Raw genomic sequence first — 9,655 nt, 5'->3', positions numbered from 1 at the left:
CAGACTGACCAATCAACAGAACACTTCCTGTCAGACTGACCAATCAACAGAACACTTCCTGTCAGACTGACCAATCAACAGAACACTTCCTGTCAGACTAACCAATCAACAGAACACTTCCTGTCAGACTGACCAATCAACAGAACACTTCCTGTCAGACTGACCAATCAACAGAACACTTCCTGTCAGACTGACCAATCAACAAAACACTTCCTGTCAGACTGACCAATCAACAGAACACTTCCTGTTGGACTGACCAATCAACAAAACACTTCCTGTCAGACTGACCAATCAACAGAACACTTCCTGTCAGACTGACCAATCAACAGAACACTTCCTGTCAGACTGACCAATCAACAGAACTCGTCCACATACCTCACTACGCCAGTCAGATATTCCTACAAATTTCGTTAAAGTGAGTGATAAATCCAGACACACTTTCAGTTTTCCCTGTGTGTGATATTTATCAGATGATGCTAAAAAAATATATTTAATATGCGTCTTTTACAAAGCTAAACACAGATATTGATAGAACTCTACCCCTAATATATTTCTAATAAGTTTAAGACATCTCGCTAAGATGCTTTGCAAACTCTTCGACGATCCAGTGTTATAACCTTTGCCAAGAGAATAAATGCCATATGAACACAAGTTCATTTGCCACATTATATAGTGTGTGGAATCATAATGTGAATTGTAAATGTTGTGAGTGTTGCCCGTTAAAAAGGCAGACATCTTGACACTTGAGATTGTTTGGTCATTGAGCGTTGAGCCACTGTTGTGTTTATCTCACTGTTAGATGCATGGACATTTAGTGTTTTTGCACCAGTAAGCATGACTTGTGAAGTGCCTCCCTGCACTTTGTGTATATATTGAAGGCAGGGGCGTCGCTGGGACTGAGTACGGGGCCCTGATCTATCGGGGCCCTCAGCGTTCCCCCTCGAGGGCCCCACCAATTCTACCATGGGGAAGCTGAGCAACCCCAAACCCACTGAGGGAGATTGATCCAATGAAATGTACTATACTGGGGGCCGAGAACACCAGCGGCGCCACTGAGTGTTGGTGACATTGGTATTTTATTTTTCAGTCATAGAAATATTGAGATAGTGTTTAATTGATGTGACAGTTTTTAATGAAGTGTTTTGTAATACTGTAGAAACATATACCCTCTTTGTGCTGCATACGCTAAAATACTATAGTGAAATGTATAGAAACGTATAGGACATTGCTTGAGTTTAATTCAGACTAGCTCTCTCAGCAAATTCATATCCATTGTTATATCTGATCTATGTTTGGAATGTTTTTCCCTACTTAAATTTATGTGTCCCTGCATTTTTATGTAAGAGATTAAATTTTAAATCTAACATCAGACTCAAAAAAAAGGATATTTGTATATTATATATAGCATCTCAAAATATTCAAACTATATTTTTGAAGATGGTATACAATAATCATATTGTCTTTATGTGATAGTCTTATATATGATTCTGTTATATGTACATCAAAAATATGTAACATCTTAAAAAGATATGATAAGATATGCTGAGATATGATCTTGATGATATAAAGCACTCTGTATTAAGTCATCCACGGTATCTGTAAACTTCATTTCTCAGTTTCATGCTGTCTGTTCTGTCTTGCACTTGACTTTCCAATGTTTCTTTTCTGATATATTTTGTACACGCACACAGATACACAAAGAAATTTACTGGCACAATTTTCATTTGAAACATTATTTGTAGAATAACCCAGATTTATTATTCTTACTTAATCGAATACATCTGAAACCATCATTAGTAGATGGTTTACCTTTCTTACATGTATCTTATATGTAAAACCCATCAGTTCTGCTCCACTTTTCTCTCATCCTTTTTGTGATGTGATTTGTTTTTTTATGTAAAGGGAGGGGAAACTAGTCAAAAAGGAAAGTGGTAAAATAAATGATTTCCTGTGTCATAGCTGTGAAATAAAATTGTGTTCATGCATATCAATATGTGTTGTACCATTGGTGTACATACAGTTATTATAACTAATAAATGTTGATTCATAACTAATTAAAGTCTTTTTTATTGACTGACAGTTTTATGAATACAGACAAATAAGTTGATGAGGTAATTCAGCTGGGTTAAATATCAGAATCAGAAAGAGCAATGTTGTCAAGTATGTTTGCACACACAAGGAATTTATTTTGGTAAAAAAGAAGCTTCCAGTACATAGAGACAACACCAGTACACAGATAGTAGAATACAGAATAGAGATATGTGGATATGATACACACACCTATGCAGAGTAGAAGGGAATAAAAAGGTTATTGTCAAATAAGTGTAATTGCACATGTTGAGGTATGAGGTCGGAGGACAGAAACTGTTCCTGTGTCTGGCTGTTGTGGTGCTGGTGTCGGATTTAATCGTTTTTCAACCCAAAAATTAATGTTTCTTTCCCTCCTCGACCCCCAGCCAGGGCCGCATTAAGAGCTCACTGGGCCCCGGGGCTATGAGTTACTGCAGGGCCCCCACCACTACAGGTCACCAACTACATGAGCTAAATGTTTTATCATTATACGAGTCATTTTATCCATCTATGATATACTTCACAGTTAAGTTATATTACTTTTAAAACGATTTTTTATCATATCAAAATTTAATGGGACTAACATTTCATAATTCTTGTGACCAATTTCAATAATAGTAACTTAAGAAAAGAATCTCAAGCTTACCGATGACAAGAGTCACAAATAACAATAGAACAAAGGCACATAAGAAATCGACCTTGAAAAATTTAAAGCACTGAATAATATTATATTGTATAAAGTAATCAAATGTACAAAACATAGTTTTCACTATAAATTCAACATTCATTCTTATTAATTTTACAAAAGTGATTCATTCAAGGGCAGTAAATTACTTTCTTTCTGATGTTTGATTAACATTATGGACACAAATGGCGACAGCAGCTTTATTAGCAGCTACTGTCACTTTAAGACCTCAGGGTCGGAACTCAAGTGAGCTGTGCAAAACCGCCTCAAGTTATCATTTAAAATAATTTGTATCCAAACCACAATGATTAAAAACGCGTTTAATTTATAAACTTACATCATAATGTCTCAGCAAAATTTATGTGGTATGTGGTAGTGACATGCCCCCTGAAATTCATACATTTTATATCATATTATAATGCAACTTATTAGGACTATATATTTATAGAATAGCAAAGTAGGCTTAATCAATATACAAGACTTAACCACACAGATATATAAAGGCTATCATGATCATTTTGCCAAAAATGAACCATGTAGCCTATTTGTTTAGATTATAATACGTTTTAATTTTAACTTAAACAAATACAACATTTAACATTCGAAACTCATCGGCTTAGACTGCATTTGAAGAAAAATAAACACAACAGTTTTCTGTAGCCTTGTGCGAACTTATTCAATAGAATTAGACTTCTAGAATGTTCTTTCCGGTGCAAAAAAATTTTTTAAACATTTTTTAGTAGTTTTTCTTATCATAGCCTACAAATGTCTTCGGAAACAAATTTTACTCGATTTACTGAAGCCTGTAAAATGCATTTGCAGCTGCACAGCTAGCACATTGAGCGTCTGGCTCGCTCAGGCTGCGCTGCGGCAACTGCACATCCAATGGCGCGGGCGCCTCTGACGTGCGACCAATTAGCCAACTCTACGTCATTACACGTCAGAGCCCATCAAGGTGGCGCCAAGTCCCCGAATTTGACATTATAGCAGCGGGTCTTCGTTCATTCATCATAGTCTGTCTGACATTATATATTAGAAGCTATGCGTCTGTCATGGATTTGCACTGAATTGATTCTCAAAAATACGGAACAAAGTGCGTTCCGTATCAGTTCAATACGGAACAAGCCTTGTATGTGTCAAATACGGAACGATTCCGTATTATACGGAACGGTTGGCAACCCTATTGCCCCCCGATGTATTTTTCAGTGCGTGAGTGAGAACATGATGTGCGTGACTCGTGAGAGCCGTCTGGCTTGTCACACAGTAACTAAAAAAGGCGGGTCTTTGCGAACGGTCACTATAATATTAATGATAATGATTCCATGATAATGCATGGAATATTCGCCAAAGCGCTACTAAATAACAGGGCTAATTTGTGGGGGGCGTTGCGTGGTAAGGCTTTGGCAATCAGATGGCTAGTAGTATCTGCTCCACAGCCAATCAAGGGCCCCCTCCTTGCTCGGAGAATCACGGCACACTATTCGATCTGTCCGGGTAAAAACAGAATGAACTGACTGTAATGTATGCCAGGACTGATTTTGAAGGCAAAAGTCCCGCTGATCTCATTGATTTCCTTCAAAGCTCTGAGAGCAGAGAGCATGGGTCAGCTGTACACATCAGCATGTGTTGCGGAGACTGCCCCTGTGTCCACGGCTTCTGTCGAGCGGACACTCTCAGCACTAAAGAGAAGTCAAACTTATGAAATACGACGGGATAGACTCGACTTTCAGCATTAGCCTCGATAGAAAAGACTTCTTGTTGGAACTGAAACGCACAGATAACCTGTACAACAGAGTAATTGAAGGATTTTTGAGGAAAGAAATTGGGATGGATTTAAAGTAAAAAAATAATCAGTAGGTTTGGTGAGTATAATGCTTTTTTTGCCCCCGTTTTTTCCGTGGTGAATATGATTTTCTTCTTACTTTTTCTAGTAAATTTATGATCAAAGGTTTTTTTTCAAACATTCTTACTATTGAAACGTCTGACAAGGGACTATTGTAACCCTTGAACGACAAGACAAAGGAGGGTCCGTTTCTGAACTAATCGGAACGAAAAAGCAACCGTAGCCTACTAATGGTGCGTTCAAGTCCTCCTGGGAAGTTCGTACGTACGAGGTGGGAAGTGGTGTTTACGACGGCCGGCCTTAATTACACAAAAATACAGTAAGGTTCTTAAACTCTTGTTCTAGAAAATGAAGAACAAAGAAGTGTGCATCAGGTGTACTTTGTTTTTTTTATGTTTTTAATTCATTTATGAAGCCACTGCAAACTTTATCGTTACATGTTGCATTGTTATATTATAATGTCATCTTATTCTGTGCAGGCAATTAGCTTACTGTTCTGTAAATAGAAAAGCCTGACAATATCACTGCTAAATACCTTTAAGTATTGTGGTATTCCGCCATATTTCTCACTGACACGCACACAACTAGTAAAGATCCCGAGCTCCCCACGGGTATTTACGGCACTGTGGTGGCGCACCCGAATGCAAAAGCCGAACTCACTCATTTCTCTCTACCCAGCCTTTTCCGAACTCAACGCATCAATCCAATAACTGCAGGTGCAAAAGAAAAACAGCAATTTCACAAAAATTATAGAGAGTCTGTGCGCGGCTACACTATTAAAAGTTGGACGATAACATCACGGTTTTCTCCAGAGCATCTAAAGAAACAAAAATTAATCATCACTGAACTTACTTAAGCTGGACTATGATGCTATTTTCTTCTAGAAACAAACTTTGTTGCATTATTTTCCTGTTATCTCTGTAAAGCTGCTTTGAAACCATCTGCATTGTAAAAAGCGCTATTTAAATAAAGGTGACTTGACTTGAATCTAAATGTATACAGTTCTTGGAGGGTGGGCAGGGGAGCACCAATAATCCTCAGCAGTTGAACCATCTGTAGTCTTCTGATGTCTTGTATCTGACCCTAACCAGACAGTTATACATGAGCATAGTATGACAGCAGAATAGAACTGCATCAGCAGCTCCAGTGGCAGGTTCAACTTCTTCATCTGGTGAAGGAAGTACAGCCTCTGCTGGGCCTTTTTAGAGATGGGAGAGATGAGAGATGGTGGGGCCCAGGAACCGGAATGGCTCCACTGCTTCCACAGTGCGGTTCATGATGGTGAGTGGGGGGTGTTCCTCCTGATAAGTCATTCAGTCCAGAGTGCGCTATGTACAGATTTCAGATCAGTCTCACTTGCAAGTATGGAAAATATGTGAGCAGTATCTGGACAGGTTCTGAATGTTTAAAAACCTACAGGTGAGTAATCCAGCAATTAAGCACCAAAGATATACTCCTCAAAGGGATGACAGCATGCACTCAGCAAAACAAGGAAATCCACGATCAACCGGGTCCTTTTTCTGAAGGAAACTCAAATCTCTCGAACACCGGAAGGCCAGTTCCCTATATGCTAAAGAAAACCACTGTATATTTCCTGTTAGGGTGACGTGGCCTCAAGAGATTTAAAGGTCACGAGAGAGATCTTGCGAGGATGGATATAGAGCTCAAGGATACACACATAAGGGTGAAATACAGCACACAGGAGAAAGCAATTAAAACAAATGACTCTGATATGTCTCAGAAGTCAATACTATGTCTCAGATAGCCATCTGTTCAACCTCCTGCCTATTTGCAGACTCGTCACTATTGTGTACGAGGCCGATGATGGTAGTGCCGTCTGCAAACAGGGTCTGTGGCAGTGCAGTCGTTCGTGTACGGGGAGAAGAGCAGTGGGGAGATAACACACCCCTGGGGGGCGCCAGTGCTGATTGTGCAGGTTTTGGATGTGAACTTTCCCATTCTCACTAGCTGTTGCCTATCTGTCAGAAAGCTGGTGATCCACTGACAGACAGAGCTAGGCACTGAGAGCTGGGTTAAATATGTCTGGAGGAGTGCTGGGATCATGGTGTTGAAGGCAGAGCTGAAGTCCACAAACAGGATCCTCACTTAAGCCCCTGGTTTGTCCAGATGTTACAGGATATAATTCAGTCCCGTGTTAACTGCCTCATCCACTGACCTGTTTGCTTGATAAGCTAACTGCAGGGGGTCCAGCAAGGGTCCTGTGATGTCCTTCAGGTAGGCCAACACCAGTCTTTCAAATGACTTTATGACCACAGACATGACAGCGACTGGGCTGTAGTCATTAGGTCCAGTTAAATTTTTTTGGGGGGGGGGGGGGGGGGGGGGATGTGCGTTTGAAGCAGGAAGGACTGCACAGGTCCATTGATCTGTTTAAGATTTGCGAGAAGATCAGCTGGGCAGCACAGGTTTTCTCTGCACCATCTGGGCCTGGTTGTTTCCTGAGGACCTGACGCACATCCTCTTATTTGATCTAAAGTGCAGAAGAGGAAGGGTAGGTGAGGTGTTGAGGTGTTGTTTGTTGTGCAGAGAGACTGTGTCAGAGTGGGTGTAGGGTGTGAGACTGGGATTTTCAAATCTGCTGTAGAAATCATTCAGGTCGTCAGCCAGTTGTTGTTGATAGTGTCTTGTAGTTTGTAATATCTTTCAGGCCATTCCACACTGATGCAGGGTCATTTTCCAGCTTTTTAGAGTAGCTCCTCTTAGACACTCTTATCTCTTTTGTCAGTGTGTTATTGGCGATATAAATCTTCTGGCGAAGCTGTCTGAGTTTCACTGAGAACCATGGTTTGTTGTTGTTGTATGTAGTCATGGTAAGAATGCACACACAAACTGATGTGAGATGTGACAGAATCTGTAAACTCAACCAAATCAGTGGCAGCAACTTCAAAAACTTGTAGCAAGCTTTTAAATCCTGCTCGGCTTCATTAGTCCATCTTTTAACAGTCCTGATTTCAGTTTCTGCCTGTAGGTCGGTATAAGATGCACCAGACAGTGATCAGAGAGTCCTAAAGCTGCTCTAGGGACAGAGTGATATGCATCCTTTACTGTTGTGTAGCAGTGGTCCAAAATATGTTTGTCTCTGGTAGGACATGTAATGTGTTGTCTGTATTTTGGCAGTTCGAGGGTGAGGTTTGTTTGAATAAAGTCACCAAGAATAATAATAAGAAAGTCCGGGTGTTGCTGCTCTGTGTCTCTTGCGACATGCGATGTGAGCATAAACTGCACTGGTGGTTGATGTACACCACTGTCGCAGTGTTGTCCGTCCAGACCAATACATGCTTGTCCTGCACCAAATGGAAACCGGCGCATGGCCAGCAATACTGCTAGCAACTCAATTGATATGCCACTGCAGTTGAGGTCCTGTCCAGGAGCCCGAAGCAGCATGCCCATTGGATACAGCACCCCAATCTGAAGGCATCTGTTGTGACAACAACATGCCTGGACACTTGTTCTATGTTCCCGTAGGCGGACATGCAAGTCCGCCAAAGGCTGAAAGTGCAGAGACAGATTGCTGTGATGATCACCCGACGAAGCAGTCTCATATGTAATTATCTGAGGGAGTGCCTGCAGCTGCGGATGTCATATTCACCAGGAGCCTCTACAACTGTTTCAGTGGAACCGCTGGTGTACCCACGGAGGGGCAATGAGGCCCAACCCAGGAGGCGTAGCGCCCTGAAATAGTGGCAGTGAGTGTGGTGTGACTCTTACCTGGCTCCATGGAACCGTCGAAGGTTCGGCTGGAGATGCGTGAGAAGGCGTCACCGTCCTCTGCTTCCATGCTTTGTGTGACCCAGAGATTGAGGAAACTGCTCTTTTATTGAGACTTTGGGTACCGCTGGTCCAAACTCTTTCAGAAACAAAAGATTCTCCTCCCGGCCCTCCTCCGGGGGAAGGAGCAGTGTGTTCACCAGCTTCCGGGTAAGAGTGCTTCCCTCCATCTCTGGGTCGCCTCTGTCTGCTTCTGTTCTGCCGAGAACTGCTGGGCAAAGTCCTCGACTGTGTCGCCGACGAGGCCGGCCTGGGAGATGGGGCCGTATGGAAACTGAACTTTGTCGGAATCCTTCATATTAGCCAGGTTCAGCCAGAAATAAATGCACCGCAATTGCACACTCCACCTGAGGAATCTCCGCGTACCCCTTGGCCCACCAGCAAAGCGGCTTCGGGCAGTAAAAGGTGTCTTCCACGACTTTGTTACCTATTCATGCATCTCAGTCATGCAACCACGAACGTTCAGGGCATATTTATGCATTTCTTTGTCAACTCTACCAATGCAGAAATGAATCTGCAGCAGTCAGGTGGTACAAGTAAGAGCTCTTTAATTTGTTTACTTTCATTTGTATTGTAATATTATGTGCTCTGAGACATGAGGTAATTTAATGCTGTCTCTTATGGAGCTTTGCTGAATCTGCTCATTGCTATTGCAAGCCACTTCGAAATTGCTACCCTACCTTTAAGCAAGAAGTTTTGTATTCCTCCTAAAGAAAATGTTTGTCTGAAGATATTTCTTGTTAGGTTTTGGACTTTGTGGGCCCTGTATGGAAAATAATTTCCTTTGTCAGTCACATTCTTACTGAAATGTGCAGCATAAACCAGCATGAATTCTATGCTGGTCCAACCTGGTTTATGCTGGTTGGTGCTGATAAAGTGCTGGTGTAGCAGGAGAACCAGCATAGTCATGCTCAAGAAAACCGGAGCTGGTGTTGAAGCTGGTCTTGTAGTGTTGAGTGAGTACAGGCCAGCTGTCTATATCCAAGCAATGTTTTGGGGAAATTTCTATATGTAACATATTAATGATGTGAATGCATAACGATATGAGATTAGAACATATAATGTATTGTAATATATATTTATAATTTTGTCATTTCTTTTGCTCCCTGTTGAATGTAGACCTGGAAATTTGAATTTGTTGTAGTTATGATTACATTATTAAGCAATGTCATCCGAAGTTTTAAATAAAGACAAATTCAACTTGTAAAATGTTTCAAAGGATCAAATGAAGTGTCTCCTATTTCAAAAACATCTGTACATTTGTTACG

This window comes from Rhinichthys klamathensis, unplaced genomic scaffold (assembly GCF_029890125.1).
Source record: "Rhinichthys klamathensis goyatoka isolate OS25496 unplaced genomic scaffold, OSU_Roscu_1.1 h1tg000054l_1, whole genome shotgun sequence".
Classification (NCBI taxonomy): Eukaryota; Metazoa; Chordata; class Actinopteri; order Cypriniformes; family Leuciscidae; genus Rhinichthys; species Rhinichthys klamathensis.
The sequence above is the reverse complement of the archived record's forward strand: the minus strand, read 5'-3'. Positions refer to the sequence as shown.